Raw genomic sequence first — 27,081 nt, 5'->3', positions numbered from 1 at the left:
CAAATGAATTAATATATACTGATCATTTAAAACAGAGCCTGGCACATGGTAAGTACTCAGTAAATGCTGGATATGATTCATTTCCCTCCCTCCCCCTCTTCCTCCCTCTCTCCCTTCCCTACTTCCTTCCCTACTTCCTTCCTTCCTTCCTTCTTTCCTTCCTTCCTTCCTTCCTAGGAAATGGTCACTCATCAGACCTCTTTGGTACACTGGAGTCTGGAGCTCCCCTGGTTTAATGACTCCAGCAAAGAAGACTCATGTCTTGCTGGGTTGGAGAAAGGAACTTACAGGATCATCTTCTTCATTCATACCCTCCCCATCCCCTTGCTGCTTTTAGCACATTCCTCCATCACTCCATCTTCTAAGAACCTAGTGACTAACTTGTGAGCCTTTCAGGAGTTCTGTGGCACAAATCCTGTACTTCTCATCAACAGTTCCCTCCATAGGCATTTAGAATTTCACTTTCTCTATTCTGCTGAGTCAGTGCCCTTCCTTAAACAGTTTTGCCTCCCAAAAACCACTGACATCTCTTGCCCACTGAGGTTTTCTCCCCATCTCTTTGTCCTTGCACATATATACTTCCGTTTCTTTCTTTACTGGCATTTTGGTGGGGTTTCAGGAGGGAATAGAGCTAATTGTATGCATTCAATCCACTGTGTTTAACCATGATATTTTTCTAATGGTTCAAAAGCATCCTTATATTCCTAGGATTGATGTATTTTTTATTTTTTTTAATTTTTTTTTAAAGATTTTATTTATTTATTTGAGAGAGAGAATGAGAGACAGAGAGCACGAGAGGGAAGAGGGTCAGAGGGAGAAGCAGACCCCCGCTGAGCAGCGAGCCCGATGCGGGATTTGATCCCGGGACTCCAGGATCATGACCTGAGCCGAAGGCAGTCGCTTAACCAACTGAGCCACCCAGGCGCCCGGATTGATGTATTTTTTAAAACATCATTGGTTTTTCTTTGATAATATTTTATTTGGGATTATTCATCTTCTTCGTAAGTCAGATGGGTTTATAGTTTTAAAGCAAAGTTATATTATCCTATACCATGCATCAAGTGGTTACTTACTTTTTTTCTATGCTCTAGAAGAGTTTGTGTAGGAATGGATTGATGGGTTTTGCTAAGGTTCAGTAGAGATCAGTATAGGTATTATTTAACTCCCAACTTACAAACCAGGAACCTGAGCAATGAGCATTTATATAACTTGCCCAAAGAGGAGTTGCTAATAAGTGAAGGGTTCTAGTTCAATCCTAGAATTGCTGGCTCCATGTTATTCTGGTGTAACCTACCATTGCCCTTTATGCCCAGTATTCCTACAAGAGAGAAGCACATAATACGTCTTAGAGAGGAATCTAGAGAAGGAGGGGGTCCTGCTTATACTAATGAAGTGAAACACATAAGCTCAAATGGCCAAGAGAAGTCGACAACTTGGTAGAAATGCTGACAGCGGTTATGTAGACTTAAAGAGCCAAGGAAATCTCTGGTATTTAGTCCAGGCTTCCTTGGAAGAAATATTTTGGAAATTTACTAGTTTAGGTGACCTGATCTCCAGGTACCAAGGGGCATGCCCAAGCAGCCCCACAGGTGTGACAATTCCTCCTATGGAGACTTTGGACTGCTTAGATAATGTTTAGAAAAAACCAGTACTGAGCAAGAATAAATATCCTGAGCTCCTGTCCTTTTGAGGAACAGGAAGGGGAAAAGTAAGGAAAATAAATAAACAGAAGAACCACTCTCTAAGCCATTCGTTTTCAAAGTCAGACAGTTGCTTCAAAATCTGTACACACAAAAGCTTTCTCAGTATTCTCAGCCACCACAGATCCCTTAACTTTGCTTTTCCTCCCTATTCGTCTTATCTTTCCTCTCAGCTATACTGTGCTTAGTAAGGTCATTGATCCTATATTAAATGGAGATGCAAAACAAAAACCAGAAATACTTCATTATAAGGAGGTTTAATGACCAAACTGGAGAGTTTCTGATTAAAATGGTGCAAACCACTAATTACTATTATTTTTTTTAACTCTAATAATCTGATGCCAAGTCAGAGAACAAGGACAGGTGAATGGGTTCCAGTATCCCCGGTTTTCTTTTCAACCAGTGGTTGATGTAAGACAGGACTCTTAATTGGATCCCTTAGTCCTTTAAGCTGCCTGAGGTCAGAGAGGAGGGCACGGTGTGGTCAGAGCCTGCGTGGCTTCTGGGCCCCTTGCTTCAAGCAGAACAATTCCACTTGTCTCTCTTACATCAATTGGATTCAAAGTGAGATGGTGCAAGCAAAAAAAAGTTTGAAAACCATCGTGTTAGTGTTTTCTCCTTTGAAATTGACTGACTTTTTGGTTTCCTGTTCATTTAAATACCCATCTGCTTCTGAGATCGTTTGTTTAGGAACTCATTCTTACAACCTATGGGGCGGTGGGGGGGGCGAAGGGTATGCTGTGGAAAGAAGAATGTCGAGATTAAGCGACCAGGTGGCTGGGCTCTCCAGGTCCCCTCAAGGCCCAGACTGCCTGGGTTCCACTCACAGCCCCACCTTCTATGAGTTATATGACCTTGAGGAAGTTACTTAACATCTCAGTGCCTCAGTTTCCCTATTTATAAAAAGGGTATATTAATCATTCCTACCCCTTAAGATTATTGGAGGACTAAAGGAATTCATGTGCATTCAGCACTTAGAAAAGTGCCTGGCATGTAAAAATTAGCAGTATGTAAAGTAGGCCCTATATTCTCCTAAGCAACTTGCAAATCTTCCTGGTGTCCTAGCATTTGACTTTGTGATGTATTCTTTGTTCAGCTCACTCAGCGTATTACTGCTCCGCCGCTGCCATGCGCTCCGTGGTTAGGGTTTCCCGAGGCTAACTGCTACCCATGAGGCATGTGGGTAAGGAGAACTCATGTCCTTGCACTGCCACTTTGTATCCTGGCTGGAGCTTTGGTTAAAAACGACCTCATATGTGTTTTCTTTTGGGGTTTCTCAATGACCTCCCAGTTCCCACGCTGTGGTGTCTGATGCTTTCCAGTGGATCATTTGGTGAGCATAGATTCTGTCATTCCACTTTGCTGTTTTCATCCTTCTCCTCAACAGGCAGAAGCCACTTGGGAGATGGTGCTCTGACCCACTTTTGTACTTAGCTCTCATTAGATCCTTGTGGGAGACATTTACAGTCAGTAGAGCAAGGAGTTAACCTTGAAACTCCCTTACAAGATGGTGGCAGAAGGTCTGTGGTAGAACATGAGAATGGAAGGCTGGGTTTCTGATCTCTTTCCAGGCCCAGCAGCATTTTTACCTTGGGGATCATGGGCTACCCTAATTCCTTTCTATGAATCCACCATTTTAGCTTAAAGTAATCTAAAATTGACTTTTGTACTACTTGTAAACAAAAGAACCTCAACTAAGATACCATACTAATTTACAGGACAAATCAGTATTTGCAAATTTTGATAAATAGTACTAGTGACAAATTACTTGTGACACATCTCATCACTATTGATGAACACCACTGCTCTGCATTGAGACTCCAAGAGTTCCCGGCACAGAATCTACTGCATTATCCTCCATGTCTTAGCTCATGGTTGTTCACACCACATTTCTCCATCTTTCTTCACATGGGTAATTTGTACTCTTTGATCAAGACTCAGTTCAGGCATCATCTCTTCTAGGAAGCTTTCCTAGAGTCCCCTGGACTTTATATGTGTCCCAATAACATTCTATACAGATCTGCATGTCAATAGACCATATCCAGCCGGAGTTTTTTTGTGAATGTAGCAATCGCCAATAGAATGGAAATTCCTTCAGCATAACAGCCTTACTGTCATCCTAACTGTACCCTCTGTTGCTGGCACATCATGGGCATCCGGTGTTTATGGAGCCATACTAAAGTATCTGAGTACATGTGTTAGCTATATTTTTAATACTTCTTCTCCTACTCACTTAGACAGCAAGTGTTCTCGGGCAGCACTTGGTTTCTATTCCTTTAGGTTCTTTCTCCAGCTGTCCAGAAGCCTGAAGGACCTTATTATTCAATGGGAGTCAGAGAAAAATGAAAACTATAAACAAACACATGAGAAAATATCTGTAAAGCTCAACTGAGAAGGACTTAAATAAAGCTGATTTGAGTAACTTGAAAGATGGGACGACTGGAAAAATGTAGACCTTCCTCTGTTATGTCTGATTCACATCCAAATGATATTTCTTTATTCTCATACTCTTACTATCTCAGTTCCCAGTCTCCTCAATATTTCTAAAAAACTAAATGCCCATATCTGTGTGAGTTCTGAACACTAGAAATATGAAAATATGATTTACTAAGATATCTTAATAACAGGAATTCATTTCATGATTAGTAAAAGATACATTTTTAAAGCCAAACTAGTGTTTTAACCAGGAAAAAAACCATATAGGTTAGCATGTACAATTTCACTCATTTGAAAGTACACATGTATTTTGCATTTCCTGAATTTGGTGTGTCTAACTTTGCAAACATGATGTGACTTTATTCGAAGACAAAATGGCTTTCTGCTTAATGACAATGATTTATTACTCCATTGTGATTGGTATTCTACTCCACCGAGTCTCCAAGAGGGGTACTGGTTAGGTAAGCGTACTCTCCACCCAACAGAGAAAGGCTCTTTTCTTTATGAGAAATAAAGGGGAGCTGGGTTGGAAGAAGGGGCCACAGTGATGTGAAGAATCTATAGGCTGGGAGGAATAATGAAGGGTCACCAAAAAAACAAAAAAGAGAGAGAAAGAAAGAAAGAAAAGAAAAGAAAAGAAAAGAAAGGAAAAGAGAGAAAAGAAAAGAAAGAACAGAAAAAGAGACCAGGGAGAAGAAAGTGGACATTTATTTTAATTTAGTTATAAAGGACCCCAGGAAGGAGGAAACACAGTTTGCAAACAGATCCAGTGACTTCGCTTTACATGAACTCTGAAACCTTGAAGCAGGATATCCTTCTGTTTTGAATCTTGGTATGGACTGTTGTTTTGGTTTATGTTTTTAAATTATGGATCAGAAGGACAAACAAGTGGAGCCTCTTGAAACATCTGAGTGACCCCAAAAGACTTCAGTAAAATCTGTGCTTTAAAATGTGGATGGCCATATCCCAGTGGTTGACTCTTCCTTGGAAGACCATTTTCTCCATACAATTTTTTTCCTCCTAAATAACCCAGGGAAGACTTATAATTATATTATAAAATATATTATAATAAAATAATATATTATAAAATATAATAAAATAATATATTATAAAATATATTATAATAAAATAATATATTATTTTGAAAATAGTTGGTCAACAGTAATGAAATCTTAAACCAGCGTTCATGAACTAGTTTTAGATTGCCAGGGGAAGGAATGGTGAACAGGAAGGACCAAGGGAGAGAACAGATAGCAGATAGCATGCCAGAGAAACCTCTAGAACCCACACCGATTTTGGCATTAAACTTGGATCTATCTTCTTTCCCACCCAATTGTACTCTGGGTCCAAAAAGTTCTGCGATCTCGTGTCACTTCTCAGCTCAAAACATTCCTGAAGATGCCATGCCTGCAAAATGGTGTCTGATTTTTTTTTTTGCCACCCTCAGAGCCAGGCAAGAGGCCCCTGCATACCACAAACACCAAAACACAAAGACATTTGCTTTTTTCTTTTTGGTCTTGTAAGGAAATTTCTGGAAAATTCTGTAACCATTTGAGCTAATGAGAATTATGCAATAGGGACATGTGTGCTGAACTGGGCTTTGCCCTCTACCCCCTTATAGGGTCAAGTTTGTGGGGGGGGTCAGAGAGGATGGTGGTGGAGAAAAGCACAGCCTTATCTTGGGAAACCAGAAAAAGAGGGGCTGATATTTTTTCAAGTTGGCCATCCTAAATCACCCAAAGCAGGTGTCTCAGAGGCCAAACTCCCCAAATAACTGTGTTCCCTCCTACCTCTCTGCTCAGAAGGTATCATCTTGGAGGCACCTGAATCAGGAGAAAGAGGCACAAGGGAGAAGAGCCTAGCCTCCCCCAAGTCCCTGAAGAGCTTAAGTGGGTCAGTCTCATGCAGGTTTTAGGCAGGCTCAGTCTCCACCCAGGAGCTGGTCCTGAGCCCAGCTTCTGCCCTGCCCTGCCCAGCAGACACACAGCTCTGCTCAGGCTTGCAGGCTGAAGGGATGAGTACAGCTCCTTTAGCCTCCAGCTCAGGTGATCTGGGTAGACACATGAGCCTGGCCATGGACAAAGCTATAAAGCTTCAAAACCTTAAATATTTAGAAATATGGTATGTGACTACATTTATAATTTTGCCTGGGGCCCCATAAATATTAGAGGCAAGGCTGACTTTGAGAACCATTTACTGAACATTTACTAAGTGCCAGGCACTACTCGAAACACATCATGTACATGAATCCTAGCAAAATCCCATGAGGTACCATCCAGCAGCCATACTCCTTGGTATTTACCCAAGGAGTTGAACATTTATGTCCACACAAAAACTTGCACTTGAATGTTTCTAGTAGTTTTATTCATAATTACCAAGATTTGGAAGCAACAGAGATGTCTTTCAGTATGTGAGAGGATAAATAAACTGTCGTACATTCAGACAATGAAATATCACTTGGTGCTAAAAAGAAATGAGCTATCAAGCCATGAAAAGACATGGAAGATGGTTAAATGCATATTACTAAGTGAAGATGCCAATCTGATGAGGGTATATACTCTATGATTCCAACCCTAAGACATTCTGGGAAAGGCAAAACTATGGAGATAGTAAAAGATCAGTGGTTACCAGAGGTTGGTGAGGGTGGGGGGAATGAATAGGTGGACCACAGGTGATTTTGAGGGTAGTATAAATACTCTAGGATACCATAACGATAGATACATGTCATTACACGTTTGTCCAAACACATATGGGTGTCAATGTAGGCTCATCAGTTGTAACTCTCTGGTGTAGGATGTTGATAGCAGGGGAGGCTGTGGTCGTGTGGGGTCAGGGGGTACATGAGAACTCTCTGTACTTTCCCCTCAATTTTGATGTGAACCTAAAACTGCTCTAAAAGTCCATTTTAAAAAAATCCTATGGGGTAACAGGCACCGTTATCACCCCAATTCAAGTAACTTTGCTAAGTAACACTGCCCAAGGTCGCACAGCTGGAAAGTGATGGAGCTGAACACAGGATAACCCTCTGTCTTGCTCCAAAACCTCCACTTAACCAATACATTCTACAGCTTTTCCTCTCCGGTCTGATTAGAATCTACTTTTTCATGTGACTCCGCACTAGACTTCCTCTCCCCCAGAGGTGTTTGTAATGCGCACATGAATCCCCTGCGCAGACCATGATCCCGCCTGGAGTGGAACCTGAGAGTTGGCATTTCTAGTGAGCTCCCAGGTGACAGGGAGGGGGCGAGTCCACAGGCCACACTCTGAGTCCTCGGGGTCTATGTTCCACCTGCTGGCCAAGTCCAGCACACACCTTGCATTTTATCATCGTGTGTCTTGTGGATGCGCCCTCCATCCAGAATGTCTTTCTGCCATGTCTCTGCTTGTCAAAATCATAACTTCCCTAGACATACAAATTAAAAATCTACTCTCATTATAAGCCATCACCTGATCCTCATCCCACCACCACCATCAGCCAGAATTGATTTCTCCTGCCAAGATGCTTCCTTCGCATTAAGCACCGATTCCTACCGCCCTTGTTATACTCCTCCTCCTTGCTCATTGTCTATGCATCTGTTCACTTCTGCTATTCTAAAAGCAACTTGATGATAGAGACTTTAGATCTTCCATTTTGTATGTTCTTTAGCACTGAGCAGGTGCCTTGCACTCAGAAAGGAACATGATGTGTTCCCCTTTTCTGTAAGGTGGGGACAATAACACCTACTTGTTTGGATTGATGTGAGATTTAAGTTAAATGTCATATGTAGAGTGCTTTGCCCACAGTAGGCAAATACTTATTTAATGAATTGAATTTTCCTTTTCTGTTATCCATAAAAGGGAAAGGGGAGGGTGTGGGAGTGAATTAATGACAAAGCCAGGCCTACCCCAAAGTAACTTTTATTCGTGTGATTTTTCCACTCTATCAAGCTCTACATATAACTAAAATTTATCAGTATTTACAAAAGAAACCTGGAGTATTATTTCCTGGTTCACATTTTCTATGCAAATCATTGACTCAAGTTCAATTAGGGCTTACAGATAAAAGGAATAAATGTGTCCTTAAATCGTGGTAGAGTATAAAGTAATGTACATAATACATTTAATGTACATGCAGTGTACATATGTAACTGAGTTACATAGACATACCACTATTCAAACAACCAAATTTAAAATTAGGTAATGGTTTCCACGTAACAGGACTGTACAAGAAGAAATGATTATGACCACACAATGATTGCCTTAACCCATTATTCACCAGGACACCTTGGCAAACTCGCTCAATTTCTCATTTACTTCATCTGAAAAATGGGGATAATACTGCCTGCCTTACTTGCTTCTCAGAACTCATGTCAAGAGCAAGCAGATTGCCGATGCATGCAAACGCTACGAAAAAAATGGAACAAACGTTTTATGTGCAAAATTGCATTAACAATATCCTCGGCCTAAGACAAAGCTGGAGGGAAAAGGCAATTTATACGGACTACAAAGAAAGTAGAATATCAAATATCAAGCATTTCACCTACTATTACTATATTTTAGGTTTACGGTTTTGCTCCAACTTCTCCAGGTATTTGATGAGACACGAGTATCACGTGAGAAAGTCCGAGAGCAGAATGCTTCTAGAGCCACCTTTTATTATTCAGAATAAGAAAAGATGGTTTATGTGATGTAGGCATGTTGATTGGCAGTGCAGGCTTGCAAATTCCTTCGGTATTAAGTCATGTCTTCAAAACTGGGTGGGGCGCTGAGTTATTAAATTTTTTCTTTGCCTCTGGAGGCCAGGGCTTGGAAGTAGCTGGAGACTACATGTGAACTGAGCTGGGTGGTCTCGGGAAAATTCTGTGTAAACAGCGTTGCTCATCTAAAAGTAGCACAATACACTGCACATCTGTCTGTCCATATTATACAAACAGAATCTGGACTCCATTAATGTGCCTGAGGAATAAATTATTCTCTAATAAATGTTTTTATAATCACAGTGGAAAGGAAGGTCCAGGACAGCAAAGGAAATGAGACTCTGCCATACCAATTTGTTGGCGGAAGCCTGGCAGGGGAGTGGGAGAAGGAAGTGGACCACAGCTGTGTCTGACTTAGAGCGGGCATGCCTTCTTTAACATGGGAAAGGTGGGGTTCCATACAGACGAAGGTACGGGAGAGCACCTTATTCTGTACTTGCCAATGAGCAATGCCAGATCACCCAGGGAAGGTGGCTTTGCTCTCAGTTCCTGCCAGATGATCAAAGAATAACTTCTTAATGACGCATCCAACTAAGGGTGTAGACCTGACAAGCTCAGTGCCCCCAAAATCAGAATGTCCACATGAGGCGACCTAACAGGGCCAGCAGCTAAGGAACAGGGCACTTGGGCCATCTGATTGCTCATGCATAAATACCTACTCTTCTCTCTTTACCCCCATCAAGTATCTGTTGTCACTGGTTGATGACACGAGGGCCTTTGCTTTGTAGGGGCAGCAGGAGAAGTTGTTTGAGTCAGAGGTGGCAGGGAAGAGAGAAGAGGAGGCTGGAGGCTAATACGACCACTGTTCTCCGCCTGGTTCCTTTAACCGCATTTGAGCCCTGATGTTGGAGGACTGAACTGCTTCCATTAGAGACTAAGATTCTGGGAGGGGTCAAAGATCTGCAGCTGGGCTCATTCACAACTGTTTGGGGTGCCTGCCTCTGTGGGCAACCTGGCCCTGCCCCCCGGTACCTGCAGCACTGGCAGTTTCCGGAGCTCCCCCGGCACGGACACGGCACTCACAATAGGCACTGTTAGCAATGGCCTCGCTAATGACCTCAGAAGGCGCTTCTCAGGCAGAAACATGAAAAGCAGGACCTGCAGCGGGGGCTGGCGGAGGAGGTGTCAGATGCCCTGGAGTAACGCCAGCTGATGGACTGACTTAAAGACACACGTGAGGACCCTCTTGGGAACTCTCAGAAATAACTGAAGAGTAAATTCTCGATCGGGCAGGTGGGAAAAGTGTAACCCCAATTCAGCATACTTTGGCATACCCATACCTGGATCTACTTTTGTAGTTACCGACGGGTAATGCCAAAGGTGAAAGCTGCATAGAAAATGACATTGGCGTTTCAGAGACTTCAAATATTTATTAGGCGTTTATATAATCTTCCCCTGATCACATCAAATTCATTTGCTGTAAAGTTCACGATGTCCTTAACATCATGGAGTTCATGAGACTATTTCCTATTACGGTACCTCGGTTTTTACTTTAAAAATTTTAAGGGGATGATTTTCTTGTTGTTGTAGTTTTAAAATTTCATTATATTTTGATAAGTCCCTGTGACTTCTGCTTCTTGCCAAGATGGAATAACAAAGACCAGATTTTAAAAAAAGCAAAACATAAGCAACAACAGTGTCAAGATACTGGATGTCAGGCAACAAAGAAGAGTGATCCCTAAGACAGGAACAAACAAAGTTGGCCCTATGACTGGCTGGCTAACTGTCTTGGTAGAGTTTTCAGGCCACAGCATAAGGAAGGAGAACCCTGGTGGAGACTGGGAGATGGAGTGGTGGGGATGGAGCTGAGTGTCCTGGGAGAACCCGACAGCTAGTTCTCAGGATAGGATATTGGAGAGAAGGGCTGCAGAAAGAGAACCAGCAGAGCATGCAGCAGATCTGCAGATGCAGTTGAAGAAACTGCCTGTGCCAAGGAAAGAACCATCTAAACGGATTAGAGAGAACAGTGCCCAACATAAGCAGAGCCAAGAAGAGTGCCTACCCCAGCAGAAGGGTTAATCCCATGACCGACGGGGAGTTGGGTAGGGTACTCTGGAGGGTCTTGCCTCCGTGGTGAAGAATCACTAGCCCTAGCGTGAGGTTTGCTCTGGACCCACCTAACAAATCGAAAAAGCAAGATCTGAAATGATCCAACTGCTTCCAAGTAACAACTGCATCTCAAAACAAGGCTCAAGAATATATAAGGGAATAAAAAAAAATTACCCATCCACAAGCAAACAAAAAGATGCTCATCATCACTAATCATAAGAGAAATGCAAATCAAAACTACAATGAGATATTACCTCACACCCATTAGGATGCCTACTATCAAAAAACCAGACAATAACAAGTGTTGATGAGGATGTAGAGAAACAGGAACCCTTGTACATGGTTAGTGCAAATGTAAAACGGTGCTCCCTCCTTAGAAAACAGTGTGGTGGTTCCTCAAAAAATTAAAAATAGAATCACATAATTCTGATGTGATCCAGCAATTCTACTTCTGGGTATATATCCAAAGGAACTGAAAGCAGAATGTTGAAGAGATATTTGCACACTGAAGTTCAATGCAGCATTATTCACAACAGCCAAGGGGTAGAAATAACCCAAATGTTTGACAGATGGATAGATAAACAGAATGTGGTACATGCATATAATGAAATATTATTCAGCCTTAAAAAGAAGGAAACTTTGTCACATGCTACAACATGGATGAACCTCGAGGACATTATGCTAAGTGAAATACGGTTGTCACAAAAAGACAAACACTGGTATGCTTCCACTAATTTGAGGTGTCTAAAGTAGTTCCAGTCATAGAAACAGAAAGTAGAATGGCAGTTTCCAGGGACTGGGGAGAGGGGGAAATAGGAGAGTTGTTCAGTTTCATAGAGTTTCAGTTTTGCAGGATAAAAAGTCCTAGAGGTTTCTTGCACAACAATGTGGAATACTTAACCCTCCTGAACCGTCCACTTAAAAATGATTAAGATGGCAAGTTTCATGTGTTTTTTATTTATTTAAATTATTTTATTTATTTAAAAAATCCATCACACAGTAAGGTACAATTCACAATGTTTGACATCTAATTAAAGATTCTCAGGCACAGAAAGAGTCAGGAAATTGAAGAAAATAAGAATCAGTCAAAACTGATCAAGAACTGACACAGATGTTAGAAGAGAAGGAGATTAAAACAGTTCTTAGAGTTGTATTCTATATGCTCAATAGTTAAGTAGAGACATGGAAGATATAAAATTTTTAAAATACACAAATGGAGCTTCTAAAGATGAGAAGTAAAATGTCTGAGATGAAAAATGCACAGGTGTGGGGGGCAGAATTCTAAGATGGTCCCAGGACTCCTGTCCTCTGGCATACACATCCTTAAGTGTGAAAGGGACCGTGAATATGATGGAATATCACTCCCACTCTTAGGTTACTGTATATAGCAAAAGGAATTTTTCAGATGTAATTAAAATCCCAAATCTGTTCATTTTAGCCAACCAAAAGGGAGATGACCCAGGTAGGCCTGAGAACTCAGGGGAGTCCATCAAAGAAACAGGAAGCCTGCTGGCTTTGGGAAGCAGACACACGTATTGTGAACTGCTATGCTGTGGAGAGAGCCAAGTGGCAGGGAATGGGGGGCAGCCTCCAGGAGGTAAGAACTGCCCTCAGCTGATAGCCAGAAAGAAAGTGGGGACCTCTGCCCACAACCTGGAGGAAATGAATTCTGCCAAAAACCTAGAGGAGCTTGCAAAGGTATATTTCCTGAGCTGGCTTTATAAGGATGCATCCAGTTGACAACCTTGGGAGACCCTGAGCAGAGGAGCCAGCATCCTGGCACCAGACTCCTGACCCATGACAATGTGAGATCACAAATGTATGTTGTTTTAGTCTGCTAAATTTGTGGTGATTTGTCATGAAGCAATAGAGAAGTCATACAAGTGACAAAGAAAAATGGCAGATGAGATACTGCAGGAGAAATGATTAGTAGCTCAATGACAGCAATAGAGAGTAACTAAAATGGAACACAGAGGCAGAAGACAATTTTTAAGTAAAAAGATCAGCAGTGAGCTGTGGAGCAACTTTAAAATATGGCCTAACAGACATGTCGGTAGAGTTCCTGAAAATGAAGAGTGGGGAAGAAAATTATTAGAAGAAATAATGTCTGAAAATTTCCAGGTTTAATGAAATGTATACATCCACAGATCCAAGAAGCTTAACGAAAGCCAAGTACAAGTAACATGAAGAAAATGACACCAAAGTATGAAAATAATAACAACAATGTAGCTCTGGTTAGAAACAATTCAAGTGAGAAGATAATGGTGCAACACATTTAAAGTACTGAAAAAGGGCTGCCAACTTAAACTTCTATACCCAGCAAAATTATCATTCAAAAACCAGGGATGAGGGGCACCTGGGGAGCTCAGTCAGTTAAGCGTCTGACTCTTGATTTCAGCTCAGGCCATGACCTCAGGGTCAGGAGACTGAGTCCCTCAAAGGGCTCTGCACTGGGCATGGAGCCTGCTTAAGATTCTCTCTCTCCCTCTCCCTCTGCCCCTCCCTGCCATGTGTTCTCTCTCTCTTTCTCCAAAAAAGGGGGTGACATAAAGACAGTGTCAGACATACAAAAGCTGAAATAATTCAGCATCAGCAGAACTACACTACAGAAAAAGTTAGAGGAAAAACTGCAAGAAGGAGAAAGATGATCTGAAAAGGAAATAGGGATTCGGACAAAGGAATGAATGTGACCAGGTGTTGTAACTACATAAATAAACAGAAAAGATTTTTTACATTTGGAATTGAAATATTGGTATTGAAATCTTTTTAAAAAGTAAAGTGTCAATTTTGGAATAATTGCAGATTTACAGAAAAGTGGCAAAGTTAGTAGAAAGATTTCTTGCATACCCTCTACCGAGTTTCTTCTATTGTTAACATATTTGATGGCAGTGGTCGACCTGTCACAACTAAGGAACCAGTATTACTACATTACATTAACTAAACTCTGAAGTTTATTTGGATATTAGTTATGTCCTTTATCTATCCCAGGATCCCATCCAGGATACCACATTATATATAGTCATCATGTCTCTAGCCTATTCTGGTCTGTAACTATTTCTCAGACTTTCATTTCTTGATGACCTTGACAGTTGTGAGGAGTGCCAGTTAGGTGTTTTGTAGAATGTTCCCCAAATGAGGTTTGTGTGATATTTTTCTCATAGTTAGACTGGGCTATGGGTTCTTGACAAGATGATCACAGAGGTGAAGTGCCATTTTCATTACATCACACCAAGGGTACATGCTATCAACATGACTTGGCACTCATGATATTAACCTTGACCACCTGGTCAGGGTAGTGTTTGCCAGGTTTCTCCACTGTACAGTGACTCATTTTTCCTCTGCTTTCCATATTCTGCTAAGTCACAAAGCCCAGCCTACACTCAGGGATGGGGAATTAATCTCCTTCTCCTTGGGAAAGGAGCATATACATAAATTACTTAGAATCCTTGGAATCCATCTTATTTGTTCAAATATGGTCGTGCATAGGAATGAACTGCATCAGAAAAAGTAACTATAATTACATGAGTGTACATAGAGACTTAGTTTCTTATTATTTACATCCCTTTAAAAGATAATTATCTTTAAACAAAAATAACAAAAAATAGTAATATATTGTGGTATTTATACCGTATGTATTAGTAAAATGCATGACAACAATAGTATAAAGTCCAGAAGGGTAAAAATGGAAATGTACTATTATGAGGTTCTTATACTATAGGTGAAAGGGTATATTACAACATCAAGGTAGACTGTGGTAAGTTAAAAATGTTTCTATAAATGCTGGAAAAACCACTAAATTAAAAAAAAAAACAAACAAACAAGAGTTTTGTCTAGTTTTGGTACCCGGGTGGCTCAGTCGGTTAAGCATCTGCCTTCGGATCAAGTCATGATCCCAGAGTCCTGGGATCGAACCCCCGCATCGGGCTCTCTGCTAAGCAGAGAGTCTGCTTCTCCCTCTGTCCCTACCCCTCTCTTGTTCTCTCTCAAATAAATAAATAAAATCTTAAAAAAAAAGAAAAACAACCCTGGGATTTAGCTATCAATAGATAATAAAATCCACCTAAATTCTGATCATTATAGCATCTGTTTTTGTAATGGCACATCTGACTCCCAGGAACGTGGAAATAGCACATAACAGAGGAGATATATTGGAATCACACACACACAAATAATGAATTGAAAAGAATGCAGAAAATAGGAAATGATGGGAGAGAACACATGGACAAATAGAAAACAAATCACAGGATGACAGAATTGAACCATACTGATAATCACATTGAATATATATGGTCTCCACATCACAGGTAAAAGGCAAACAGGATCACATTGGCTATATGCTGCCTTCAAGACACCAGTTCTGCATATTAAAAAACAAATAGGTTAAAAGTAAAAAAAAAAAGGAGAAACATACAGTTTCTCCATCACTATTCATTAAGGAAATACAAATTAAAACACCATGAGACACCTTGATTCCTTTGAATGGCAAAAATTAAAAACCATACCAAGTATTGGTGAGGATGTAGGGAAACTGGAACTCTCTTACTTTCCTGGAGGAGATGTAATATGGTACAGCCACTTTGGAAAACAGTTGAGTAGTTTTTTAAGAAAATTAAACATGTGCCTACTATAAAGTCTAGCCATTCACCACTAGGTATTTATTTACCCAAGAGAAAAGAAAGCCTATGTCCATACAAAGACCTGTTACAAATATTCATAGCAGCTGTATCTGTAATAGCCACAAACTGGAAACTACCCATCTGTCCATCAACAGGTGCCAAGTAGGTGGGCTCAGGGGAGGGTGCTGAGGTTGGAACACTGGTAACTGAATGAATGAATGCCCAGGAAAGAACTCTGGGCTACGCATGCTGTGCCCACGTGTGCCTATAACGATGCTTACTGATTGGCCATTTTCAAAGATTGACTTTCACATCAGGTTTAACTATTCAAAAATGTTAAAAAAAAAAAGGGCTCAGTTTAAAAAAAAGTCAATACACATATTTAATGAATATTAAATAATTTATACTCTACTGTAGCCAAAAGTTCTAGGAATTTGCTCCAAGTCTTCTCAATCCCATTGCCACCATAGAGACCAAGTCAAACTTCCTTCAAATGTGCCTTTTAAATCTGCTTCAAGTCACTGGTGTTCTGATTAAGTCATTTTTTATGTAAAACTTCTAACCTCCTTCTCTTTACTCACCACCATCTGTCTCTTCTGCACATTCACCCCTGACTCTCATCTGCTCAGATTGGCTATGCGCTATTATTTTTACCCCTGCAGTCAAAATAAATCCTCTTCTCTTCCCATTTTTCTGCTGCTGGGGCCAATTAGTGTGGAGCATTGGTTCTGTGCTCATATGCCCTTCAAGCACCCCTAATTCAACAATTGAAATGGAATGACATATTGTGGGTACTATAAATATACCGGTCCACAAGTGGAAAAAGACTGAGGTATTTCAGGAGGCAAGTGGCATTGAAAGCAAATTCTTCACTAGAATACTGACATTTCAGGTTTTATTAAAGCATTAGTTATTTCTGGAGCACTAAAGACCTAAAAGCAAATTTTGCTACCACTGGAAGACATGGCTACATATTAAGCATGCATTAATGATTCTCAAACCTGCCACACAAAAGTTTGACTTCTCTAACTCCAGTTTTCATTTGGCTGAGAGGAATGGGAAAAGGAGTTTCCGAATTCTCTTAAAACCCTGGGATTTATTGGTACCTGGGTGGCTCAGTCGGTTAAGCGTCTGCCTTCGGCTTAGGTCATGATCGTAGGGTCCTGGGATCGAGCCCCCGCGTCAGGCTCTCTGCTAAGCAGAGAGTCTGCTTCTCCCTCTGCCCCTACCCCTCTCTTGCTCTCTCTCAAATAAATAAAATCTTAAAAAAAAAAAAAACCCAACCCTGGGATTTAGCTATCAATAGACAATGAAATCCACCTAAACTCTGATCATTACAGCATCTGTTTTTGTAATGGCACATCTGACTCCCAAGAACATGGAAATAGCACATCCCGTGTGGCATAATATATGTATATTTGAGAAAGAAACCTCACACAAAATTCAACCACAACTTTCAAATATAAATATGGTATTATTATTAACTATAGTCACTGTGTTGCACATTACATCAGGTTAAGAGAGTAGATCTTAAAAGTTCTCATCCCAAGGACAAAAAATTTGTAACCATGTGTGCTTATGATAACCATATGTGCCACTTATTGTGGCAATCATAAAAACAAAAAAATTCAGATGCAATTCAGAAGGAGAGTGTCGAAACCAAAAATGAAAAAAAAAAACACAACAAAAACCAAAAGTTTTTAAAGGTTTATTTATTTATTTGAGGGAGGGGAGGGGCAGAGGGAGAGAATCTTCAAGCAGACTCCCACGCGGGGCTCCATCATCTCGTGACCCATTAGATCATGACCTGAGCCAAAACCAAGAGTCAGATGCTTAAGCAACTGAGTCACCCAGGAGCCCCTAAAAAAAAGGTTTTTAATGAGAGGAGTCCATCTTTTAATAATTAGATTACCATATATATTAATAAAGTTTTTGGAAATACTGATTCTTCTCGTTTTTTTATAACTAGAAGAATATGTTTCATTAACTTACAGTATTAATAGCTAACCTTTATTATGATAGATATTGTGCTGGGTTTTGCTTACTTTATCTCATTTTCTAGATGAGAAAATGGAATCATAATTAAATAGCTAGTCCAAACCCACTCAATAGTTGGCGGGGTCAGAATGGAAACCCAGTCCTGCTCATAGCAAAGTCCTCACACTTGACCATTATGTTGAACTTCAGGAAAATGATGGCAATGCTAATGACAGTGGTGCTCAAAAATGAGAGCCCGAAGGTTCCTACTATCATGTCTGTTAAAAATGTGATGGTGTCTTGACTCTAGTGCAGAAACTGCTTGTCTCCTGACAATGTTTTTGTGGCCCCCAAAGGAAATATTAAAATAGGGCTGCTCTGCTGGCTCTTTGGCTTTGGAATCGCTGCTTACACTGTGAGTCATGCTCTTGGGCCTCTGCCTCTGTGGACACTGACTGCTTGATCTTCACCCAGAAACTCCGGAGAGGAGTCAAGGTGGGTGTTGCCCTATCACGGCCATGAGTAGTCATGGGAGTGTCATGGTTTCTTTCCCATGTCATGCAGTTCAGAGTTCTGTGAAAGCACAGTGGGGCCAACCTAGGCTTGTAGATGAGGCAGAGAGGCCAACACCCACATTCCCACTCTACTTAACCCAGAGCAGCTCCACTTTTGAGGTTTTATGGAAGCTATCACTTGAAAATCACCAGCCTACTGGGAGACAACGCAGCATGGTGGTAAAGATCATGGCTTTGGAGCTTGACAATGTGGGTTCAAGTCCAGGTTCTACCATTCCTGGACCATGTGCTCACAGAGCAACTTAATCCACCCTTCTGAACCTCAGATGCATTCTGGCTCAAAACAGGCATCAGGAAATGGTAGTTATTAACACTACCATCTGGTCCCATTAGAGGGTGATGAGCTAGAGGGGAATCAGGTTAAAATCCAGAAAGAGAAGGGGAAATTCCTAGTGCTTTATAAAAGAGAAACTTGGGACCTGGCTCCCCAGACAGGTCTGCCTGTGTTATATCTTCTAATTGTAAAACTGAATACCACTGTAGAGAATAGTCGATCCCTTTCCTGTTATAAATGTGAAAACTGAGATCCAGGGAAGTTGTGACTTTCACCAAGGTTAAATTTAAAAACCTATAGCCTATAAGCCATTCTGTTTCTATCTCCATACAGGTTTTTTTCTTTCTTCTGGAAATCTCTAAATTTTCTTATTCAAATAAATAAAGTCTTTTTCTGTACATGGGGGTTGGTGGTGCTGATGTGAGCTTAGGGAAAAGGTACAGCACTGGGCAACAAGGGAAAGAAAAAACCTTAAAACTTAGGAGGGATAGAGTTGGGGCTGCACACCTACCATATAGATATTTAAATATCATTATTATTGATGTAATAGGTTAAAATAAGATTGCATCAAGGCATATTGATTTTCACTTTTAGATCAGTCTGTGCTTTTCATAGATATGTATAAAAATATATACATATATGCATATATTTTTTCATGTATACAAAAATATAGACTAATTAAAAATGGAAATCAATATGCCTTAATGAAATCTTTTGATATATTAGGACAGACCTAACTATATTAAAAATGTTTTTCACATGATAATTCTCCAACCACTGAAAGCTAGGTCAACACATACTTAATCAAAAAATAAAATGAAAAAATCTCCCTCCTTTCTTTCTTATACTGCACAGACATGGTGAAAATCTCAAGCATTGGCTAACTCTTTGGCCACATCACACTCATGCCACATATGCACAAAAGGAGCTTTTGGTCCTGGACAATAGCAGCACAGAAGTCAACAGTGTGTGCTCTAAAGGATGCTTCCCAAAGTTTTTAATTGTGAAACATGCCCTGTCTTCACTTGGAGACTCTTCTTGAGAATCCCAGAGTTCACCAAGTTCAACTTCTGACAATGTAATGCTAGTTTTAGCCTGCTGCTAATGGAAGGGAGTGCAAATGCACCCTATTTGGAATCACTGCAAAGGAAAGAGAAAGTGTGTCATTCAATCCGTTGTGAGAGCACTGGGCGGTCAAACACTGCAAATGCTTTGGAAAAGGATGACGTGGAAGAGTTCTGAAAAGTGCCTCTGTGAAATCCAAGGTCATTCCAGCTCCATAGCAAAAGAACAAACTATTGTGAGCGCACTAAAAAAAAATTGAGAGCAATATGAGTCAAAAGAAAGTCTCCTCCTTAGGGTCAGTTTCTCTGCCAGTAAAAGGGCTTTCCCATCCCCCTCAATCACTAAGTCTAAATGGAACAAAACCCAACAAAATAAAGCAAGAGTGCTCCTGCCACCTGCTATCATCTCTTAGGATGTTTACTTGATGACTTCTCTTCTCCTCCTCTCAGCACGAAGAGGGTTGTTGGTATTTTGGATCAAAATTAGGCAACGTGATATTTTGACAAAACCCTCCGATGGCAGGAAACTCTGTTAACATTTTGATAGAGTGAGTCAGGCAGCAACCGAGGCTCAGTGCAGTGATAAGAGCGCCACCAGCATGATGCTCTAAAATGTGATGGAAACCCAGGGCTTCTTTATAAGAATGATCTGCTTTTCCCAAGAAGTGCAAAGTGAAAAAACAATGAGTTAGCACTTTTTGCTTAGAAAATTGAGAAACATATTAAAGAAACAGAACGATCATATCCCAAGGTGGTGACAGCGTGAAAAAAACAGACACTTGCATAGACTGCTGTTGGAAATGCACATTAAATACAAATGTTTGTCAGGGAAATCTGGTGCTAATGTATCAAAAGCTTCCAGAGAAATGTATAGAGAACAAACTGATGGTTGCCAGAGGGGAGGTGGCTGGGGGGGGGATGGGCGAGATAGTTGAAGGGGATTAAGAGTACTTTTACGGTGATGAGCACCGAGTAATATATAGAATTGTTGAATCACTATATTGTACATCTGAAACTAATATAACACTGTATGCTAACTATACTTGAACTTAAAAAAAAAAAGCTTTTAGGAAGATCTGGTGACAACATATCAAAAACTTTCAAATTATACCCAGTTTTAGGAGCAAGCCTAATGAAACAGAGATATGTTCAACATTTTATGAATAAGGAGGTTTGTTTTTTTTTTTAAAGATTTTATTTATTTATTTGACAGAGACAGTGAGAGCAGGAACACAAGCAGGGGGAGTGGGATAGGGAGAAGCAGGCTTCCCGCTGAGCAGGGAGCCTGATGTGGGACTTGATCCCAGGACTCTGGGATCATGACCTGAGCCGAAGGCAGATGCTTAACGACTGAGCCACCCAGGCGCCCATGAATAAGGAGGTTTATCACAGCATTATTTATGATGCAGGAAGACTTTAAGTATCTAAATGTCCAATAATAGAGGATTATTTGAAAAATCTGTGAATATATGCAGATGGTGGAATCCTTCCCTACCACGAAAAGTGATATTATAAAGTACTCTTTTTGATATGTGTCCTACTCAGGATTTTCTCAAGTGCAAGTGACAGGTACCCCATTTGAACTAATTTAAACAGAAAGGTGATTAATTGAAAGGAAGAGCTGGACCATCAAGTTCATGAAGGCTGGACACAGGGCAGTTTGAGGAATGGTGAGACTAGAACCAGGGACTCAGGACTCTCCTTTTCTCCTGTCTCTTCTTCCACTCCATCTCTAGCTTCACATCCTAACAACGTCATCATCCAAGAGAAAAGGATTTTTCCTAAACTTGAGTGTGAAAAATTCCATAGAAGACTTAACTCGTCTGGCTCAGATCACATGTCTGCCCCTTGGACCAATCATTATGGCCAAGGATACCTGAGCTGCAGTGATTAGCCTGGTTTGTGTCAGATATCTACCCTTAGGTCAATAGCTGTGATCAAGAGGGCAATTTGGACCCTCCATGAGAGTAGCGGGGTGAATGGAATAGCACAGTCAGGGCCATTGGAGCAATTGCTGGGGGCTGGGGAAAGCACTCTAATTTGTCTCCCACAACTTCAGTTGATAATATGATTTGTCAGTGCTTTCCACAGTAGTTGGTCCTAGTCTTTTTGTGACATTAAAGAGTACCTTTGTCTTATTTTATTTCAAGAAAAGGGATTCCTTTGTGACCGTGTGGTTGGGAAGTGCTCTGGGATAAAGGGCATTGGGTAGGGGTTGCACTGTTGGAGCTGTGCAGAACTATCCCCAGCCACGTTGAATGAGTGGGATCGGACAGATGAGCTGCCATCACTGACAAAAGACTTCATATCCTCCACAAAACTTAGCAGGTAAGAAATGGTCATGGGAAACAGCCATTTATTACATAGAAATCCAGTAAAGCATTCCTAAAACACACTGATTTCTAACTAACCAGAAATGAACTCTATTATGCTATCATAGAGATACCATATTTGAACCATATACTTGAAAGAGAGAGAGAGAAAGAGAAATAAGTATGAGCCTTTAAAAATCTAATATCTCAAGACAATAGAGACAGATGACTATGACACATGATGGTTATTTTAAACATGTTCCCACAGCAGTGAAATTCTCTAATTCTGTTTGAAAAGAGCCAACAATATTGTGGGAAGTATTCTGAATGAAACAGCAATGCTGCTTTTATAGATTTTTTTCTTTGGTATATAGTTGTAGATATCTGTGGACTCTCATCTACCAGAATTGGGGGATTTAAGAAGTGAGCAAAAGATGGATTGGAAATGAACTCACAGATTTTTTTTTTTTTTAAATGGACAGAGTAGTAAATGTGTAGAGACTGCTAGCTGGTGAAGGTTTGAAAATCAATCAAAAGAAATTTAGTTGTTGCTTTTTGTCCATCACTAGGCAGAATTCCACAGCACACCTAATTGACCAATGCAACCTAGTTCTCCCTTATGAAAACCACACCATTTATTTTATATCATTTCTCATATTGTTAAACTGAGAGAACTTCAATATTTGCCTCTTTAGAGTTTCTTTCCAAATATAAATTCCTGTGAACACCTAGGCCAGTATTGAGGAGATGTGAGAAACAACACGGCAGGGGTATTGGTCCAAAGACCCTTCAAACGCTGGTAGTTCACACACCATGTCACGCCAAGGCTCAAAGAGGAGCAGAAACCAAAAAGCCAGAAACTCTGAGGCCTTGGCTCTGTAGCTGACTTTTTACATAACCTTATGTAACTTGGTATTTTTGCAACCGAATTTTTCCCATCAACTTCTGCAGCTCTAGAGAAGTTGCCCTGTTATTCTGGCCAATTAACAGAAGGACAATACCTCAGACCCTTCCAGAATCTTGAGTGGGGGTAGAGAAGAATGTGCTAACCAATTTGTGAAAGAGAAATTGGGTGAAAAAAAAATATGCTCTTTGGTATACACAGCTCCTTAGTCTTTTAAATATTCTCATCAAATCCATTCATTGGATTTTAAAAAAATCAATTGTTTCTCCCAATCAGTGTATCTAGATAACATTACTTGCAAACCCAGTGAGTTTGGATTATAGTTGCTAAGTTTTGTGCATGTTTATTTCCAGAATTAAAAAACAAATAACTTGGGTGAATACTGTTTACAAAGACTCCAGATAGACATTTTATATAAATAAGATCTATGCAGGAAGACTGTATTTAAAAAGGAAAAACCCTGCTTCCTGTGTCTGGCCTTAAGAAAGGAGACTCTTTCAGGGTCCCCTGTCACTGATCAGTGTTTGAAATTAGAATTTGAAATCTTTGGTCTGAAAGTCGAACCTCAAACTATCAGATTACAAAGTAGTTATAACCCGGAAATCATATTTTAGCATCAGACATGTGTCTAGGCTTGGAACCTGCTTCTGAATCATATGCCTCAGACACCATAACATAATTTAGTAGACAATTGTATCTCGGTTTCTTTATTTTTGTGTAGTTGATCCTAAGGCCACAATTAAAATCCTTCAGTTATCAGACTCTCGTTTCCTGAATGGCCGAGCAGGGTAACATCAGTCAGTAAGAAAAAAGGAACCTGCGACTGTGTGAGAAAGCAACTGAGTGCTTCTTTGCCCACATCACGTCAACAATTAGAAGGGTAAGGGAAACCGGCAGGGGTGCGCGCATGCGCAAGAGAACTGACGACCATGGCCTAGCCTAATACATGCTAACATGGGTTTTTTAAAAGGCTGAAACAGAGTATTTCCAATTTTCCCATGCTCTTAATGTCGTACTGCTTGTACTGAATCACTAGGCATCGACAGTGAATTTCTCTTCCTGGACATCTAGGAATACCCACCCACCGCAGCGGAGATGGTGTAAAGGTGTGGTGACTTGTCACAGGTATCCGTCTACAAGGGTCAAAGCCGCAGAGTCTTCCCCATGACTGTCCTTGCAATCCTTGTACCATCTGTCCACAGAAGAGTGTTAGGTAGGGTGAGATCTGCACAGTTGGGGTTGCTTTGGTGGCGAAAACTCTTGCTTCAGCAAAGTGGGCGGAAGAACAAAGCTGATGGCTTGCAGCAGTGGCCGCATTGCTGATGGCAGAGGGATGGGCTGCCCGGGATTTCCCCCCCCCCCTTAATCTTTAAATTGCTCTTTTGCAAGGCAACAATTCACATTCTAGTTAGGCATTCATCTCTGCCTGGTTCGTTTGATCAGCCAACTCATAGAACCATGGACCTATGCTAATGGCTCACTACTGTGGGGTCCGGGTTCATTTTCATCTGCTCTATGGGCGCCAGCCAGACATTGTAAAGAAGTGGGTGTCCTTGGAATCTTAGAGCTGGAATGAAGTTTAGCAATCATCCAGGTCTGCCTTTTTACAGATGAGACCTGGTCCACGTCCAAGACCTTGTGATTTAGTAGGTCCCATCCTAACCGGGAGTAGAATCTCGTCTTCATAAATTCTTTTTTTTTTTTTTTTAAAGATTTTATTTATTTATTTATTTGAGAGAGAGAATGACAGAGAGAGAGAGAGAGAGAGCACATGAGATGGGGGAGGGTCAGAGGGAGAAGCAGACTCCCTGCCGAGCAGGGAGCCCGATGCGGGACTCCAGGATCATGACCTGAGCCGAAGGCAGTCGCTTAACCAACTGAGCCACCCAGGCGCCCCTGTAAATTCTGATCCTGTGCAAACTGCGGGAGATTCTTCTAGAAGCCCCAGGGGAAGTTAACGTTCACATTTTCCTTCACACTTTGGACCAAAGAGAGTGGCAGTAGAGCTTAAAGGCCTTTCTTCTCTCACCACACAGTGACACAGTGACAGGAAATAGGAAAGCAAGCAAGATGTAGTCTAACAAGATTACAGTTAGATTTCTTTCTTCTTCGTTATCTAGGTGCTTTGCCATAATTGTTTGCTTCCATACTCATTCATTTATTCTTTCAACAAATATCTGCTATTCTCCTAAGACCCTAAAAGACTGAGTGGATTATTCAGCATAAATTCCCCACTATGAATAGAATAACAAGGTATAGAGACTATTGTGAGAAAAGATGATTGGGTCATCTTCATAAACTAACTTGTTATTTGCTGAGCATTCCCTGTAAGCAGAAAACTAATAAAGCAAACAGTTGGTAACATTGTATTTGTTGTTAGCTGGTAATGATTACATGAGTGCATTCATATTCATTGGGTGAAAAATTCATTAAGCTGACCACTTACGATTTGAACACTTTTCCGTATGTAGTTATACTTCAATTACACATTTCTTTAGAAAGATTTATTTATTTATTTTAGAGAGACAGAGAGAGCACAAGTGGGAGGGGCAGAGGGAGAGGAAGAGAGAATCTCAAGCAGACTCCTTGCTGAGTGCAGAGCCTGATGCGGGGATCAATCTCACAACCCTGAGAACGTGACCTGAGCCAAAACCAAGAGTTCACCACCAAAAACACCCAGGTGCCCCACAATAAAACATTTTTAAAAGATGCATACTTTAGGAAGCAATTAATAGACACAATCCTAGTTCTCAAGGAGCTCATATTTTAATACAGTCACCCTATGATACAGTAGTCCCCCCTTATCTGCAGTTTTGTTTTCTGCAGTTTCAGTTACCTGCAGTCAACCATGGTCTGGAAGCAGATGATCCTACATCTGATCTATCTGAAGCCCAGCATTAGGCTACGTCACCCTATGTCACTCACTTCACCTCATCTCCTCATGCAGGCATTTTATCATCTCACATCATCACAAGAAGAAGGGTGAATATAGCACAATAAGATTTTTTGAATGAGACCACTTTCCCATAATTTTCATTATGGCATATATTATAATTGTTTTATTTTATTGTTGTTAGTCTCTTACTCTGCCAAATTTATATTAGACTTTACTATAGGTATATCCATATAGGAAAAAATAGGGTATATATAGGGTTCAGTACCCTCTGTGATTTTAGACATCCACTGGGGGGCTTAGAATGTAATCCTCCATGGTAACTGGGGATTACTGTTTTTATGGAAAAAAAAAAAAAGAAGAAGTTCTCCTCTTTCATTTTACAAAGGAAACTACTAAAACCTAAGAAAGGTCACATGGCTGGTTTTGGTAGAACCAGGGGTAGTTTTCCTGGTTTTCCTGGTTGATATTCTCTCCACATTCTCTCTTCAACAGTCTGGCCTTCTGTTTTAAGGGCCATCTTTGAAGAGGGTCACTCAGAAAAATGTATGACTTCATTTCTTCTTGGCCTTGTTCTAGCCTTTCTAAACTGTAAGCTGAAAGTTTTCATCTTTATTCTGATATATTACACTGTAAATGCCTGAAATTTGATAGGGTTACCTCCTTTTGATGAAGTTCATTTGATAGAAACAAAGGAGGTTGCCTCTGTACCCCAGTAGGCTGCATATTTAAACCACTTAGATTCTCTTTCATCTGAATGGTTTATTTTTTTCCATTTGCAAGTCTATGATTCTCTTTATCATTTCTGAAGTTGACAAAAATGAGTATGTGACAATTCTCCACTTTTGAGGAACCAGTCACACTATTATATATCTTCGCTGAGATATCTCTTCCCAAAAAATTTGCACAACCAACTGTTCCTCCACATGAATAGTGAGTGGTACTGAAGGGCTCCTGCAAGGCTGTGAGGTAGGTATGCCAGTGATTGTGAGAGCATGTCAGGGGGCATGCCAGTCAGCTGTAGGGAGGGCTTGGAACACATCAGGTGCACGGCGCTGGTCATCTTCTATGCCATCTCTGGGATCCCCTCTCCCAGAACCATGTCTTCTGGAAACCCTAAGAATACATCAGGCCCTCTAGGGACCTCTAATTATCCCAGAAGTAGCCACAGAAGACTAAAAATGGTTTATAGAGCCCACTCTTACTTGGTCCTTTCCCCACACTACTGACCCTTCCTAGTGTGGGCTCCTTTTCCTCACCCCACCTCTTATTACATAGATATTATCCAAAATCTTATCCCCCACTTTCAACGCATATTGACATTCTGTAGGCAATCTCTTCCATAGTCTCAACTTCCATCCATATACTAAGGACTCCCTGTTTTATTTTTGCCTCTTGCTAAGGTATCTTTGTAGTACCAAAGTTCATATTCCGAACGGTCTACTGGAACTCTCCACAGGGATGTTCCATGGGCCCTTCAAAGTCAGTCTGCATAAAAGTGCCTGTTGTCTTTCTTGCTGAATGGTTTCTTCCTCCTGTGTCTCA

General features: G+C 40.7%; 1 protein-coding gene and 1 long non-coding RNA gene across 3 annotated transcripts in view; one reads left to right on the top strand and one right to left on the bottom strand.

Annotated features, from left to right (window-relative positions):
- PRTFDC1 (phosphoribosyl transferase domain containing 1) overlaps positions 1–27,081 on the bottom strand; it is a 92,129-nt gene that overhangs the window by 20,238 nt on the left and 44,810 nt on the right. The window lies entirely within an intron of this gene.
- LOC145721670 (uncharacterized) overlaps positions 23,782–27,081 on the top strand; it is an 83,596-nt gene continuing 80,296 nt past the window's right edge. Inside the window, exon 1 of the long non-coding RNA XR_014145503.1 lies at positions 23,782–23,856. This is a non-coding gene — a long non-coding RNA (uncharacterized LOC145721670). The remainder of the gene's footprint in view (positions 23,857–27,081) is intronic.

Source organism: Leptonychotes weddellii, chromosome 5 (assembly GCF_054177405.1).
Source record: "Leptonychotes weddellii isolate Sample4059 chromosome 5, ASM5417740v2, whole genome shotgun sequence".
In the NCBI taxonomy this organism is placed as follows: Eukaryota; Metazoa; Chordata; class Mammalia; order Carnivora; family Phocidae; genus Leptonychotes; species Leptonychotes weddellii.
This window is presented reverse-complemented; position numbering and strand designations above follow the sequence as displayed.